We start from the raw sequence: 18,540 nt of genomic DNA, 5'->3' as shown, positions 1-18,540 counted from the left end.
AACTCTAAATGGCATCTTTGACCACTGCAAAAAATTAGTAGTTAGAGCACTCAGGACCCTGTCTGAATAACTGGCACTGTGAATGCTGACACAGTATTTTCACTTGGTTGTCCAAATACAGCTTTTACAAGACAGACTTTTGCAATCTGCCTTGAGAAATGTAAAATCAACTTGCAAGCAAACAAAAATGTGCAAATTTAGAATAGAGATGCCTTTCTTGTTCATATAAATTGTTATACTTGCAGCCATTCTTACAATAATATTATTATTGCTGTTATTAATAATAATGTTATATCCTGTTAGTGCACACACAAAGAATTGAAGGGTGTCCCTTCACTTTTTGTGTCCAGCATTTTAAACCCTGCACTGTACATATTAGCAGAGAACCCACGTGCTAAAGAGCTAGCAATTTAAATAAACAAGGCAGATAAAAGCTATGTGTACACCAGATTTACTAAGTGACATGAACGATATGGTGGCAGCGAACGTCATATGCTTGTGCCACAATGTAATTATGGGAGTGGGAAGGAGGTGTTAGGCTGGAGTGCAGGGTGTGCCAATACTGCTCAGCACCATTGTCCATCCTGCAGGGCTAAAACTGTGTCTTGAAGGCAGAACTCTTCACTGGGACAGCACAGAGAGGCTGTGCCTCAGAAGGAATTCTTGGAAAATGTCCTTTGCTTAGTACAGCATAGTGCAGACACTCTTTTAGTACACAAAAAGGCCTGAAAAGTGAAGGGCACACAACATAAAAAATCCTTTTGTTTCACTCTAAATACAATGAAAATTTATGTTACATTCAGCTAAAAATCTTACTGTAAACTACATCGAGAGGCAGAGGTGATAGTCTGTAATTTACTGTTCTCCAGGATGGATTGCAGCATCTTTATGCACAGCAATTGAAACACTACAGAGGGCAGATCTAGAAGAAGTCACAAATCCTACTCCCAACTGCAGATAGTTACAACAGAGTAAGCAAGAGGTTTGAAAACTGAGGAAGACAGCCAGTAAAGGGAGAAATACATCAATAAATTAAAAGGCTCATTTTCAATATCTTTCTTTGTAGTGAGTATCAGTCCCACTGAACTGGATGAATTCACACAGCACCAGCTGGAGTGAGCAGGGAGGGTGTAATCCCTCTCTGAGTCCCTACTGCACCCAGGTCTGCTTCTGTGTGGTTTAGGCTTGTGCTTTTGGGAACCCACACAAGGCCACAGTAAAATCTCTTGTGTGCAAACTGGGGTCCAATACAAGAGATGCATAAGGGACCTTTTGAGCTAATATGCTTGTAAAAAACTCATTCAAATTTCAGTGGTTCTTTAATTTTGCTACTTTTAAAATACAATTTACTTCATTTATCGGACAATGAAGTGCCTCTGTAATAAATCTAACATTAAAAAATCATTTCCAGCAAATTACTCCAATAAAATCAATGGCAGTCAGGCTCAGCTGTAAAAACAAATAAATTACCTACTATTGATAGGGTAGGCAGAGTTAATTGTCATTTAGAAAGGCTAAAAGGGATAAGGAAATCTAATAGAAGGAACACATTTATACAGAAAAAATGAGAAAACTGTGAAAGTTTTACCCTGACAGCTCCCATCCATAGGATTGACTTGGTCCCTGAGCAGCACAGGCAGTTGTTTTAAGTCTCAGTAGGACACTGGTATGTGCTTTGTATCTGTCAATATTTACCTGCTTCACTGTTGCCTCGTGATCTTTTTACCTTTCATATATTGAAACCCCCAAACAGGATTTCTGGTAATAGGAAATGAAGAATTGATAGAATTGAACAATCCCATCTTTAGATTTTTTTCAGCCAGGTTAAAAGTACTCTGACCCAATTCATGCTTTTCAATAGTTCCAACGATTAAAGAAATATAAAGCTGGGCATTTACTAGGTGGATTTGTCATTCTCTGATAACACAGTGATGATTTTATTGTTAAGATCCTCTTTCTAAAACAAATTTCTATTTATTTATTTTTAAAGCTGTCCAGGTTTTTCTGTGACGACTCTAAAAATCACATTAATCCAATGTATTTCCATTATTGCAGTGTACTCTTTCTGTTTTCAGCACTTCTCTTCAAAAAGTATTGTTTCATAATTCTTATTTGTGTATATGCCTCCTAGTGGGGTCAAACAAAGGAAAATGTTGGAACACCCCTATGTGCAATGATCAGTTGTCCCTGAACTTCTATGGCAGGAAAGTTAATTTAATGTTCTAGAAATTGTAAATCTTGCTCTGGACAGCAGAGTAATGCTATATCCAGTGACATAACAGGATATAAGGGTTTTTCACCAGAGAAGGCTTTTAACTCCCCTATGATGAGTGCAAAATTCTGTGGGAATGAGCAGTTTCCAAGATTTTGCAGAGCTGAACCCTTACTCTTTTGGTGTGGATGCTTCTTCAGTGACCTCAGGAGAGTGGATGACCTTATAGTTATCAATTCTGCATATCAACACATCGAACAGGGCAAGAATTTCTACCATGTTACTCTATAAACAAACAATCAAGTGAAAAGTAAATTCAGTTTTGAGTAATTCCTAGCTACAACAGGGAATGAAATCCAACAAATGTCAGACACAAACAAATGAAGCAAAAAGTTCAGGATCCTTTGATTGAAGCCGTTTGATCCAGAGATGAGTGCAGTAACAGCTGCTGCAATGCTTGCAGTAAGTAACAGATTTAAACCTGCATCTCCTGGCAGATAACTGGGCTGGACACATCTTTGTAATAATTTACCCCCGGAAACACTGCAAGTTGTAGCCACCTGAAGAACAGACAGTCCAGGAACTGTGGTAAAAGGAATCTCTGGATCCAGGAAGCACTGACGTATCTTTAGGAAGGAGGCATACTTGTCTCTTTGCATCATTGAAGAAACTGTTAAAGCCACATGCTACTGAAACACACATGGCCAGGCTCTGGATGGAAACCTAAGGTATTAGAACTACCACTTTTTCTCTCATTTGAAGTCTATGGCCCAAGTTTGGAAGTGTTCAAGGCCATTAATTCAATGACAATGTGAATTTCTTTGTCTTATGGAATTCTGTCAATGCCTTCTCACTCTTATCAGCAACAAATTTTAAAACTTTGAGCCAATAATAAACAGATATCTACTGCTTTTTTTCATTCCCTGTAAAAAAGTCAGATTACAATTCCTTTATCTCCTTTTAGCCACCAAATTAGTTAAAATTTAAGATCTCCTAATATAATACAATTAGCCTGAGACATGTGTGCTATGGTGGTGATCAAACACTAGCACAAGCTCCGCAGGGATAGTGAAGTCTCCACCTGAGGTGATAACATGGTCCTGGGCAAGATGGTTTTGTGAATCTGCTTGACTAGTGAGTTTTACCTGGATTTTCTCATGAGCTCCCTTCCTATATAAATGACTGTTTGATTCTGTGATTCTGCTTCTCAGAAGAGTTTTCAAGGTAAGAGATGGTACCTGGCCAGTACTAGTCAGAAAAATTGGCTTGAAGTTTCTTCATAGGACTTCTCCTGCATTGCCTGCAACAAAGAAAAATGAGACTCTTATATTGACTGGGCGTCAGGTTCAGTTTAGGTTGTCTATACAAGAATTGAAGACAGTCAGGATTGAACTCCTACTGTCTAAATTTGCAACTGACTTTCAGTGGCAACTCAGAGCCAGTAGTAAAAAAAATGGCACCCCAGACTTCTGTACATCAGATAATTTTTTTATTTTGGTGCTGGCATTAGAATAAAGATAATTGCACTGATTTATTTCCATATATAGGAAGCCTACACTCGCTGTCTCATATTTATGTATTTGTGGGGTAGGTATCTACTTCTGCTCAGATAAATCTCATTATGAGCATCCTTGACTTCACAGTGCTTCCATAATCCCACAGAAAAATTGGAATATAGCCCTAATGACTGCTCCTTGAAATTGCTGTACTCAACATAAGGAAACCATTGCATGGTCTGTCAGCCCATGGAAAGCTGCTTTTTTTGTGTCAATGACTAGGAAGACACAGGTAGAAAATAGAAAATGGGTCTGCTGAAGAGACTGATAAGAAAAGATGAAAAGGTGGCAACTAGACATCCCACAGAACTCTCTCAATGCCCTGCCCATTCTCCCAGGAAAACCCTCTGCTATGTGTTAATCTAAAATTTGTCCTTCAACTGGCCTTAGAAATTTGAATCTAAGTTCAAGTATGCAAAAACATGTAATTAATATGCTAGTTTTCATACAGTGAGAAAAGAGAGGTAGAAATAAGGGAGGAATCCATCCACAAAGGAACAGAGGGCCATGCGTACCTTAGTTTTGGATCAGTGAACAAGCATGAATGTACAATGCCAACAAAGAGCTGAGGGATGAATCTTATGCTCCTCCAGCAGGACTTGTGAGACAATTCACAGAGTGCTTTGGCAAGGGCGCTGGGCACAGTGTGGAACTGTGCTTACTCTAGAGCTGTCACCATAGGAGGGATTATGGTCAAAGTGTCTCCTGGACAGAAGATTATTTCAGTAGAAAGGTGTGGAGTATACAGAAAACAAAACAATGGAAAATACACTCATTAGTTCCACTATTGATGGAACGGTTTGTTTTTTTCTGTGTAGGAATGTTTGGAGTGGACATTCTTTGATTTTACCAGAAGTATGCTCTATTAGAGCAGTTGTTCCCACTGTGAATTATTTCTAAACCACTTTTAAACCACTCTTAGAGGTTCAAAATACAAGCAGTGCAATAAAATTTGCTGTGCAAGGAGAAATAGTGTGTGTATTGATTTGTGTACTTGCTGCCAATACCTGTGTGTGATCAGTAGCTGTGGACATCTCTTCACCAATGTACAGAAGCCTTCTGCTTATTGAACATGAGCAAGCAGCACCACTTTAGTCTTTGGCCCATGGCACAGCCCCTCTGGCCAGCTGACCTCATGGTGGAGCCTGCCCTCAGCAGTGCTCTGCTTAAAGAGAAATGAGCTACAGGGACTATTGCACAAAATCCAAAACACAAGAGACACCCACTCCTTTGTAAGAGGGTGAAGTTTTCTCTGTCCCAGCAAAGACTTTCTCTGCTGCTGCTTTCCCCTGTATTTCCAGATGTGAATGACTGTGGTGAGAGAAAGAGTCTGTCTTTCCTTTTTGCACAGTAAAGAGAATACTTTAAAATGTTGTATAAAGTGAAGATGTTTCTATCCTGTATGAAGAGAAAGGAGAACACTGTTCCAATCTGGCTCTACATGTATGTTATAAAAGTGTCTACAAAGAAGAGTCTGAATAAGCTACTCTGGGGCATTGCTCATCTGACCTAAGATAGATGTCCTTTTTCAATAAATTAAATTCACTCTGGAAGTGCCTTTTTTATTGTCTCTTTTTTTTTCCACTGGCTCTAGAAAGGACTGTTAGGATGTAGACATCTGTAGCCAGGTAGAAGAATTCAAACTTCTTTTGCAAAATTTACTTGCTGTCTGCTTGCCTAACTGTCCAACTGCTGCACACCTTCTTCATCTATTAACAGATATTAAAAACTAAACACCATTTGGTGAAGGAGTAGTCATTATTTACCATGTATTTCAGTGTGCTGCTGGTTCTTACAATTTCCCATGCACTTAGGTGAAAGAGTATAGAAAAGAAATTAAACATCAAACATTATTTTTCTTTAGACAAGTACTGGAGGAATATAAATGAGAAAAAAGCAAGAATTAAACAGATCTGCTAATCTGACAGTCATATTAAAGATTAAATGTGTGTGTCTAGTTTTACTCAGAATATTATACATTTTAAAAGTTCATTTTTTCTGCCTGTTTTCAGATAATGGAATGATGAATGTAAGAGATAAGTAGGATTTGATGCTCCACATATCATACTTGTGTCAAAAACCAAAACCATAGGAATAACATCTATTGTAAAATAGAAGTTCTGAGATAAAAGAATTTTCAAAGACTGTAACTAAATCAGTAGGCAAAGTCAATTCTTGAAGTCATAAATAATAGTTTGAATTAATGATTCTTACTTATACTTGGAAAAATAACATTGTATTTTCAGTTCTATTGCTAAGGAAATATCTTGATAGAAGAGATCAAATTCTTACATTTATTTCACAATGAAAAACATGAACTGTAGGGACACTTGAACTTGGATGCCTCTTCTAAACCAGTGCAGAAATCAACAGAAAGAAAAATCTTTGGTAGATGTGATTAGAATGGCATAGGCTCTTTCTGATATCATGGATTTCTGTCTTAGTTTTTTTCCTTTTGGTAGGAAAATAACATATTTACTGCTGTGGAACAAAGGTCTGAAGTTTCTACACTAATTTAAACAATGACAAATCAATCATAAAGTAGGTTTGGATTCTCTGTAGAACATCTATAATTAATTGAACTTTTTTTCTTTGTATGCCTGTTTAACCAACATCCTCAAATATAGCACAAATATTTGCAAATTGATCCAATTTTGAATTTATGCACTGATACTAAAAGAGTAATGTGGATGTTTTATGGGTGATTTGTGAATGGAAAATGTGTTATTTCTGTACTCTAAACAAGTCCATTTTAAAGACTGTTTTTTGCAGTAAATAAAAATTAAGAAGGAGGTTTGCTTTGCAACACTCTATGAGAACAAAATTCTAAAATTAATGTCTATGAAAGATTTATTTAAAAATTTCCCAAAAGGTGTTAGGCAAGTGATTTTAATTTTCACCATCCTTGAGCACACATGGGGATCAGCTTATTCATTCAAATACAGAAACACAGAAAGGTTAGGAACTGATATGACACATTAAATGTCTTTTGAATTTAGAATAAAAATGTTAGAATATATATTTAAGAATATTATTTACTAGGTATGGTATTTATGCAGTGTATTATGTAAATGTAGCATGTTCTGTGTTACTTTAAACACGTCAGTTCAGAAAACATGTGACTATTTTATATTCCTTTACGAAATATGGTAATGTTTATATACTGGTATAGTGTACACAGTTATATAAAAAATATGTATAATTTCAACACCACTTCTGATTATGATTAATTTGCACCAGTTTCACATTTCCAAGACTGTGTCTTGTTTTTTTACTGTGTGACTCCCTGTAGCAAAGAACAGTTTGCCACTAACAAATCAAACTGATTACTCTGGAGTAGGTTTTGTCTTTGGGGTGCCTGTAATTCTATAATACTTTATCCACATATAGAGTGTACACTGTCCTTTCATTTATGGAAATAAATGTTTTAACAGAGATCCACCAGTCAGGCCAGCACTGCTAGTCTTAATATGCTATTTTCATTCTCATGACAGTCTTTCTTAAAGCCCCTGTTTCAAAAGTCATTAGATGGTAACATCGATTTTCCTTTTCTAAAATAAAGGTTCTCCTAATTATACATTTGTGTAAGACAGTTTGAATACTAGATCCTCAGAGGCTGGGAAAAGATCTTTAAAGGACCCATCCAACCCAAACTACTCTATGTTTCTATGACAGTGTAGCAAAGACACACTCTAGAATATAAATGGTTTGTCTGTCCTTGACTTTCAAAAATTGTTTTTGCTGCAGTAATTTACTTTTTTTTTCCCCAATAATTTTGAAATTTGGTGCTAAACTGGAGATAAAATTGGAATCCTCTGTCCTGTAGTTTTCATGAGTTCTCTGGAGGCTGGTTTCATGACAGAGCTGTGGTTTTCTCTCTAGAGACATCCCACAGATTTCCCTGTATTTTTTCTCATCTGTCAAAGTGCTATGTACACCTGTAATGTCCAGGAAACTTCCTGGTGTGCAGTGATTTCAGTAATATGTGATTAAATTATATACCATAGATTCCAACAGACTTGTGAAGAATAGAGTGATCCTTCGCAGCCAAAAAAAAGAGATAATTTAATATAAAGTATATAAATTCTTCTCTTTATTCCCTTAATTGCTGCTTCCTCTCTGACTGGAAAATTTACATAAGACTTTAATATCTGCAATTTTTTTCACAACTGAGTGATATGTTTAATTATATTTTATTCCTTTCTTAGGGAAGATATCCTCTCAAACTGCTATTAGTTACATTTCCATTAGGATTATGAGATTACTTAGAAGTTAAGAATTAAAAATTAAAATCTTTCTTAAAAGTAATTAATAAGCTTGTTGCTGCCAAAAGCTTCATTAGATGCAAACAACTACAGTTATGCAGAATTCAGTGGTAGGCAGGGTAAAATAAGGCTGAATCTTATTGATCCTTTACCAACAGGTATGCACAGTACTACCACAGCTATCAGTATATGTACACACCAAACATTAGCGGAGATCCAGGGACTTTTACCAGAAAATGGAAGATAAATTCAGTGAGCATGGCACTATGACATCTACAGCTTCACAAGAGTTGGAATAAAACAATAACCTGACAATTATTTAGTGAAGATTGATATAATAGACTGCAATCTGTGCAACAAGCAGAGTTTTATAAATAGTTATGTTTTACTGCATTTTGCTGGTACGTAGGGTTCCCTCTGCAGCAAAAATCTGAAGCCAATTTGATAAGTAAATGTGACTTTGTCTTGGAAAACTCTTAAATCTCTTTTTGGTAACTTGAACATCATGAAGTCATGAGCAGTACAAACCTTATCCCAGGATTACCTTGATTAAGGCACAGAACATTAAAAGCAAATTACTGTGAAAGTATCAAACAATTTGCCCTTAATGTTTCAGTCATATCTGTAAAAAATATGACTTAAATCTAGTTTTATTAATAATACATATTTTAATTAAACGGCTAGAGGTGCATCTAGCAGGAAAAATTGAATCTTCACTGGATTTCACATACTTGTATGATTCATGGGCAGTAAATATGCAAAGCTTTATGCCCATAAGGCAATCACACTGCAAAGCTGATATGCATGTTTTTGTCTGAAAGAATGAAGTCAGTAAGCCTTAGAAATAAAAATAATAGCAATAAAAATAATAACAATAAATGCTCTAAAATTAATCTCTTTTTGTAGATTTAATGTGTTTCTAGATGCAATCCTCATTTTTTACAAGCTGCATGATGTTGAAAATATATTTATTGTTATTTGCATTAATCTCATTACACAAATTTTGCCTGCATGGGTATGTGTATATGCACACACACTATCACAGCTTCAGCAATAAAACCATAGGATAAAAATTATCATGCTACAATAGCATAGCATGAAAGGCTTTCATTGCAAACTGGGGATTGAACAGTTCTGCAGTCTGCTGATCTACTAACAAAGCCTCTCCTCATTTACATCAAGATTGTTTTTAAAGGTCTGACTGCATGCCTAGTTTGCTTTATCATTTGTTCACTTCATCAAACATTCAGCTTGGTTATATTTAATGACAACTACGCCATGAACACCACCAATACCTCTCACCTGGTGGTGTCAAAACACAAAAGCAAACATGAAGTAATTACAGTCTACATTGCTTCTCTCAGGTAATGCTATAGTGCCAAATTGCCACCTCTTACTGAGTGGAGCACAGCTACTGCTCGTAACACCCTGCAATAGCATGGCACAATAAATGCGTGCACGTTAAGGGTATCGAACTTTCCTGAAAGTACTAGCAGGGTCAAAATGCACTTAAAAACTTGCTTTTCAAATTTTCAACACTTGTCTAAAGACATAACTATCATTGTCATTAGATTTTCCATCGCTGAAGTGATCAAATGTTAATGCTATCTCACAATGTCCTTATAAGAATATGATGACTCCTGGTCATGCTACCAATTCAGAGACAGAAGACTGACAAACAAAAAAAAATTTGGTCCAAATTTTTCCTGATTTAGAAGGACCACTCTGAGATGCAGTAACTGAAAAGGAGTTTCCAGTCTCTGAAACCTGTTGCATAGTGGCTGAGATAGCACATCCATTAAAAAATTATTTGTAACTCCATCTGAAATCTCTTGTTTAGCTGCCACTTACAAAAAGTTTGATCATCAGAGGTATGGGTGAGGTTTTTTTTCTTCTAAGCAGAGATTCCTCCTAAAAGTCTTGAGGTTTTCCTAGACAGTATTTTGTTTGCTAACAGTTTCCTTGAATTCTGCTCTCCATCTGAAAAATAGTGATGCAGGGGCTAACTCAAACATGTAGGCACCTATTGGCTTTTACACCAGTTGATATTTGTACCACTGAATTGGGCCACTCTGCTCAACATAAAATGAGTTTAAGGTAGAATATGAGGAAAGTTCTTGTATGAAAAAGGGGGAGGACTAAAGTAGTCAAGAACTACTGAAGAGGATGCATCAGGCCTAAAAAATTTATGCCTAATTCTAAGGTGAAGAGAGAAATCTATTTCTATCTCTTATTCATAATCCTGAGCTCTCAATTTGGCTGAGGCACGAAATCAGTCATTTTTCAAAGTAAACTGAGGTGAAATGTTGCTATCCTATTCAGTATTTCAGGGATAGCCCGGTCCATGTTCTTTCTCTGATAAGAAGCAGTGATTTTAGTACTTTCTAAAGGAGCATGCTGTGCACTGGCATCTTTTTCAGATATTTTCTCTCAATTTCACCTTTTCAAATTGTCCTACTTCATGTTATTTGTAAAAATGCACATCTGTGTGTATATATATATATATATGTGTGTGTGTGTGTGTGTGTGTGTGTGTGTGTATGTATGAATTCACTGAACTAGGGAGTAAATCATAGATCCTGATGATGAATGTTTGAACCAGCAATTAAATTTACAAAAATAAAAGCATGGGTGAACTGGATATGGAGGCAGAACCAACCGAAAAATACAGCATCTTTGACACTTCGGGCCACTTTATCTTCCTTTTACTTTCACATATGTGAATCTCAGGGCTTGCTCTTAAAGCATATTGAAGCCCTAGAGTCCATGAATCCTCTAACATGTGTTCATCTTAATTTGAAGAAGGGGGAGTGTTGCTAAATTCTACAATAGAGAAACTCTGCCATACCCTGCACCATTTCCTTCTTAGCCTAGACCAGTTCAAAGACCTCAGTGATTCCATCCATTAGGGCTGAGTCTGTTCTTACCTGGGACAAGGCAATGCTGGCCCCCTGCTCAAGTTAACCATTCTATTTGTCACAGTGACTTTAAGATAATAGAAAGGAATTTGACTCTGGGTCTTTCAGCTCATCTCTTGCAAATCACTGAAAGAATTTGTGTCTTGTGACACTAAGGTGACAGATGCCAGGTGTCAGTATGGAAGGTTGAGTCCTGGGGGCACACTGAGCCTAAAGTGAGCACCCCACCCCCAACCCATCAGAGACCTTCTGGTACTTCTTCTGCCTTGATTTCACCATCCAGACAGGCTCAGCTGTGGTGAGCTACTCACAACATGTTGAGTAATGTATTAAGTATCAAATATACAAAGTAATTAATCAAATTGCTTTTCAGTTAAATTGCAACAGCTGTAGCCTCCATGACAATATATCTGAAATTAAACAGTTTAACCATGTGGCATGAGCTTCTAGGATGAAGAGGAGAAAGCTTGTGTACCCACCATGGGCACAAACTCAACTATTTCAGTCTCATTCTACAATTTGACCAACAGACAGCAGCACAGAACACTCATAAGATTTCCCTGGCAGTTTAGCTCTGGCTGTATTCAGGCTGCTCTTATTTATTCTCAGGAGACCAATAAAACAAACTTGTAGGCTATGACATAACATTTTCTTTGGGAGGAAGAAATGTGAATGTACCTGAACTGCATTTAGCTATTTAGCAATTAACAAAAAATGTAACACTGCTTTCAGCCCATATTATTTTAATCACTAATGTATTACACTTTTATTTACATCATAAGAAAAAGAATGTTGTGTGTCATCTTGCTTTTAATATGATGAGTTTTGCAGGACTAGTATTTTAGTGTATCAAGAATTGTTCTTAAGTAGTTGATTCATTCTGATTTTATACTGGTTTGATTTACAGTAGTAAGCACTCCAAGTATGAGGTTTATTATATATGTATACACACACACACACACACACACACACACACACACACAATTTTTATACCCTCAGGAAAATGACAAAATAAACCAATGGCAAGACATAACATTATGAAACAGTATAGATTTCAAACATTAGCAGAAATAATTTGTAAATTCTAGTAGTGATAAAAGAATACAGATGTCACTATTTTTAAAATTGTTTTGTTATAATTTTTCATGAACATACTAAGTATGTCTTCCCAACTGAAAGGGAAAACTATTGTGAAAATCAAGTTCATGAAGAAGGAGCGGAAGAATTTAAATATGTAGGGTGTGGATTTCAAAAACACTGAGCTTTGATTTGAGCCCTCTTTCAAGTTAAATCAACTGTGAAACTGTTACTGACTTCCACAGGAGCAGAGCCACGGCCTCATCCATGCAGCCAGCAATTCCACCTGTGAATCCTGAAATGCATTTTGGTCTTGGTGAGACACATCCAGTAGATTTGACATGAGTGGAACATAATGGAGAAACACTTAGTTATTCTTGCAAATAAGAACCAGAAGAAAGAAAACAGAAGTAGCATCTGTATTAGGAAGTGATTCCAAATGAACAGCAGCTGAAAAATCTATTGATTTGATTGAATTGATGCTTTTGGACACAATGAACATAATCAGTCTCTCCAATGTCTGCTAAAAATGACCAGACCTTTTCCAGTCATGCACAATGGATGGCAGAAGATGAAGGAGGAACACAAGAATATCTGAGTTCCTTGTCTCAATTGCCTTCAAAGAGATCTCATGCTCTACATGGATTGCAGAATGGAGGAGAGGTTTGGCTTCCTTCTTCCCCTACAGCCCTACAGCATGACCCCAGCAAATTTTGCAGTCTTAGACATCTTACATGATATTATACCCCACACAGTCCCAGAGCATGTAGTTTCACACTTCTGAAAACTGCAACTGAACACTCACCTGCAAAAAATCCACAAAATTTATAGAAGTGAGACACCACAGAAACCCAAAGGAGATCCAGGAAAAACACTATGTGATGCAGATGTTCAGATTAGTTCCAGAGGTAGCTGGCTTTCAGCACTGTAACACAAATCAGTCTCTGTTACCCATGCTTTGGGCAAGGGTACAGTAATATAAATCTACCTACACTGTCTGCTACACTTTCTGCATAAAAAGAATAACAGAATTGCTTTCATACATCCACAAAGCTCTACTTTATTTTTCAATCTGCTTCACAAATATGATGTTAACTCCCCAAGTCAAGCTTTAGGTTATCCAGGCTGCAATTTATTTTACTATTAATAAGAGACAGGTTTTAGAATGAACTCCAACATAGTGAGTCAATGCATTTATAGATCCACAGATATGACTGAAGGCAGGGCTGAATGAATTTTGCTCAATCCCTCCTGACAGTCATTAGTTCAGCCAGCTTTTAAAAATGTCAGAGATGAAGATTTCACAAATTCCCTAAACAACATATGCCAGTTAAAAACTGCTCTGGTTCTTCCATACTTTCTAGTGATCTTATCACCACCAAAACTGACTACATGTATGAAGCTGTTGTGTGACCTTGAACGTACCCCTTAAAATCTTAGTGGGTATAGAACATAGCAGGACACAAGAAGTGTGCAACTCATAAACTACCCTGCTTGCACAAATCATCCTGAAGCAGTTTAACCTGCCAAACATTTATTTCCAAAGGCCACTTCAGCTGACATCTCAGCAACTCACTTTAGAAAGAAAAAAACTGGTTTTCTCAAGAGTTGTTCAAGATTATACAGTGCTTGCACAAAGCCAAAGTATTTAGTTCCATCACCAGAAGAAAGAGGTAGACCAGGTCCTAGCTGCTCTCCAAAGATGACAATTCATCTCTCCTTGACAGGAATTATTTAAGGACATTGGAGTGATTAGGAACACAAGTACTTCATCTGATTGCCTAAGGTTTGGTATAGTGAATCCCACACAATACTCTTTACTAGAGGTCTATGTAGCGGGATATCTTATTTTGTTCCCTTTTTTGTTCTTTCATTGGGGTCCTGGTAGCTGGACTTTTTGAAAGCATCTGACACTGTCCTGCATAACATTCCAGTCTCTACATTGGAGAGACACAGATTTGATGGAGGAAACACTCAGTAGCTAAGGTCTTGGTTAGAGGTCACACTTAAAGAATTGCAGCCAATGACTTATGTCCAGGCAGAGACCAGAGACTACTGTCATTCCCCAGGGATTGGTATTGGGACCATCTCTGTGTAACATCTTTGCCTGTAACAAGGACAGTGGGACTGAGTTCACCAGCAAATTTTCCAACAACTTTGCCAAAAATATGGTGTGGCTGACATGTTGGAAGGAAGGGATGACACCCAGAAAGACCTTATCAGGTCCTTTCCAACCAAAATCAGACCACAAAGTAGGGCAATCCAAGTAAATAATAGACTGAAATTACAGAGCATGAGGCTTTTATCTAAAAAAAAAAAAAAATCCAACCCCACAACACATTTGCTTTCAGTGTATTTCTCAAATGTGTCATGTGTCTCAAATGTGTCATGTCCTATTATATCCAGTCACAGTAACCTAATGTGACCAACTGACTCTAAGCAGGATGGAGAAAAAGCCTGTTCTTAAGCCAGATGCAAAATAAAAAGATGATGCATGAAGAAGACTGTATGTAGTACGGAGTTCTAAAAAAGAAATAATATTCACTCACCGAAATAAGATACATACATTGAGCAAAAAGTTTTCACAGTAAAAGTAAGAATATTCCCTAGCACACATGTAAAACAATTTATTGGAGTTGTGCAAATCTGATTCATAGAGAAGTATTACATCTTACAAAATCCACACTCTTCAAAATTAATTCCCTTTTAAAACGGTATGGAGAAACAAGGACATGTTCATGCACAAGGACTGATGTGCACAAAGGTCTCTGAGGCAGTGCACTGAAACAAGGAATAACTATGCCTGTTGTGAAGGTTTTACACTTCCCTGTAGTATAGGGTTCATCTCGCTATTTAAAATCTATTTATTGACTTCTAAGCCAATTGTATAAGAGTCTGTCCAAGAAGGAAAGTGAGTACCTCTGGGGTTTAGCTGATGCCACACATTAGAAACCTTAGCTGATATTAATTTTACCATAAAAATTAGTTCCATTACAACTAATTCTGCTTTTTACTAAATGTGGATTCAGGTCTCTCTGGGCTGACAGCAACATTCAGAACTGGGATATATGCCCATCACTGTTCCACATAACACTCTCTTCTCTTTGCAATTTCCTTCAGAAAAGGAAAAGTACAAAATCATGTGACTATGGAGAAGCTCTACTCTTGTTCTAAGACCCCGCTCTTCAATCTGGTAATAAATAGATGAATAAAATACCACTTTTAAAACATTTTTCAGACTATAGCTTTTCTATGAAAATATTAGGAAGGTTGTAAAAAAACACCCAACACCTTTGTTCTTTATGAAGATTACATGGTATGTGATTAACAATTTAATTCAAAGGGCTTTTAAGAATTCCATGGTAGTATTTAGCAAGCTTATCTATTTTACCTTGTTTTATGTCAGAACAGGAATGTATTGCTGAAGTGAACTCCCTGGTCATCATCACCTGCTGTCTGGATTACACTGTGGTGTGGCTGCAGGGAGCTACATTGTTTTCAGAAGGAGCTGTTCTTCAGGAACCACCTTACATCCTTTGACAGCTGAGGTGGGCAACCTGCAGAACGAAAACAAAAACATTCTAAAGTCAACTCCAACCACAAAAAGGTCAGTGTGGCTGTCACTGCAGGTGGGTCACTAGCAACCATTTTTCCTGTGGGTCTGCTCCTATTCCTCCACACCTCTTCTAAATTAGTGTTGTCCCAAAGAAGCCAAAAGGGACAAAGTACTTTTTTCAAAGTAAATTAAGATGACTGCTTTGTAGAGGAAGGCAGAAGCTTGCAAGTATGATTTTAAGATTCTAAATTTTTAGCAGACTTGATTCGCATTTCTCTACAGCAGAGATTGAAACATCACATTGGTAATTTTCACTGTTTTAATTTATAGATTAGCATAAATTTTAGTTGTTCTCTTCCATTTGACTTGGGGGTTCATTTGAAACCCCCAAAGGAGAGAAGATTCAATGCCCACAACAGCAGAATCGTGTATGTCTGCTGCTGGCAAAGAGAAGTGCTGAGCTGCTGACAGCTCTAAGTAAATGGGATAATTTAAAAGATTGCACATAGCCTGTGCATTTCTGCTCTTTATCGTTCTTATCTCACCATGAGCAGAGATAGTTACACTGATTCATGGTTGGTGGCACAATGCCACAAACTGACATCTCAAAGAAGTAAAAACAAATCAATAATCCTTCTGTAGGAACTAGCAGAGCACTGCCCATGATCAAATTTACTCCAAGTTTACAGATAGCTTATTAACTACCCAAATCAAGTGCATATTTTAAATAATGCATAGCAGTGTGATCAAGATGAGAAGGTTGGTGAAATGATGCCATTTGTTTGCTTCATACAAAAATTGGGTTCCATCAACTTAATGCCTTTTTTCCTCCATCTAAATTTAATATGTTTAATTTCAGAGTGAGTTTTGATCAATGTGTCCAAATGACTTTTAAATGCTTAGATAAGGTTTTATCAGTCTTCATTTTTCTCACTGGGTAATATGCTCAGTGTTATAAAAATCAGTAGCTCATTCCTGGTTTTAAAAGAAAGAAAAGAATATAGAGAGATGGGATGAATGGAACAAAAAGAAAGGTTTTGTTTAAATTATCTGCTATTTACAGATTTTAAAAGTGCCCTAAATGTAATACCACATAAACATTCTTTCGTTACTTCACTTATGACTACTTTCTAGAATAATCCTCTTAACCATCAGTGTAGTCTCTTCCAGTTTATTATGCATCTTTATTATTGAATAGTTCTTTGTTTCTCAACAGATTGTTTAGGTTTTTAATATTGTTAGTGTTGAGAGATAAACGTTTTGGTACATATTGGAGAGTAATAAATTGTGTTGAACATTGATAAACTAACGCAATTACTAGCAAGGTCACAGAGTCAGCTAATTTAGAAATATCAGTACTCGGATTTTGAGTTGTCCCCTGGAGAACTGCAGCCACTTTATTAAAGCAGGAGGGTGAGGAGAAAATGGTACATTAGGATTGATCTTTTGATCTAATTGTGGACCTCTGCCATTCCTTGTTTGACCAAAACTGCTTAGCAAGCAAGAGGAAACACAGTTCAACTAATTGAGGAACATCCCTTAAAAACCAAGGGGATTGTGGGAAAAAGAAACAAATTGCAATTTGTACAGTTTTATGGTGTTAGTTATCAATGAAAAGGTGTAAATACTGTACAATTAATCTTTGCTTTTCACATGGGAATTTTTGAGTTTTGTAGACATATCACAATCATACTTTCAATGTGTTCAAGAATCTAAATTTCTTATACTGCTGAAGTCACAATTAAGCAATATTGAAAAAGAGTAATATTTTCTATGTTGTGACTTATTTTTAAAGAATTAATTCAAGACCCCTGTAATATCACTTAGTCACAAGACAACAGGCTGTACAGTTGGACAGCATCAGAAATGCCATGGAATGCTCTTATTGCATGAGAAAAGTGAAAAGTGTCCATCTGCATCAGAGAGTTAAAATGAGGCACATATTCAAACTTAAATGCATTTTTGTCTATGCAAGACGATTTCATTTGCCTTTTTTTATCTCTCTCTAACTCATGTGTATCTGTTTTATACAGGAATCACTGGTATGATGCTGTAGTGGCATTATCCCCTCCGCCCCCAGGCTGCATTTGAGGAGTGACCTTAAAACACTAATTTGTGTCAAATACAGCTTTAAAAGGTATGTATTAATTAGTGGGTTGGCATGCTAGATAGGACTGTTTTAATTTTGTTCTAGACAGTAACAACTGGGAATCATCCCTTTCTGAAAGGCAGTTGTCTGCCTAACTCAAATAAACAGAGAAAGTTATTTATTAAAGGACACATAGAAACTACACCAAAACAATACCATCATTATAGATAGTGCATACTCATCATACATGTTGGAAAAATTCTGTTGGCATTCAGTCTTTCTCTGTTTCTTTCCTTCTTTCTTCCCTCACTCCCTCCCTCTCCCTGTCCCCCTCACCTCCCTCTTTTTTCCTATGTTGTTTCAGCATAAACAGATGCAGCAACGAAGCACTCCTATTGATACTAAAAACTGCAGGAGGAGAAGGCTTCAGACCTATTTCAGTTTGGAGATTTTGGGCTTTATCTCTTTTTTATGTTGACATTATTTCATGCACTGTCACACATTGGGACTTAGCTGCAGATCTTGACATCTACATTTAAACACATCTAGGCACTACAAGATGTGTTCAAAGAGATATGGGTATCTGAGCTCTTATTGGAGTCAGCTGGGAACAAGTCATGGTCAGAGGGATCTGGAAAGCTCTCCAGCAGCTCATGTGAAGATGAGCATAGACTGCTCCACTGCCTTTGGATACCTAGTGCACCCTGAAAGTACCTCATGTCGTGGCAGTGTGGAGCTACATATAATTTACCTGGCTTTTCAGCCATTCAATTGTTCTGCCTGTGTTGGAATGAAACAGGGTAACCACTAATTCAGTATTACTGAAATATCATGAAAAAATTTAAATATAATAGAACAGAAAAATAA

The sequence above is a fragment of the Lonchura striata genome, chromosome 2 (genome assembly GCF_046129695.1).
Source record: "Lonchura striata isolate bLonStr1 chromosome 2, bLonStr1.mat, whole genome shotgun sequence".
Classification (NCBI taxonomy): Eukaryota; Metazoa; Chordata; class Aves; order Passeriformes; family Estrildidae; genus Lonchura; species Lonchura striata.
This window is presented reverse-complemented; position numbering follows the sequence as displayed.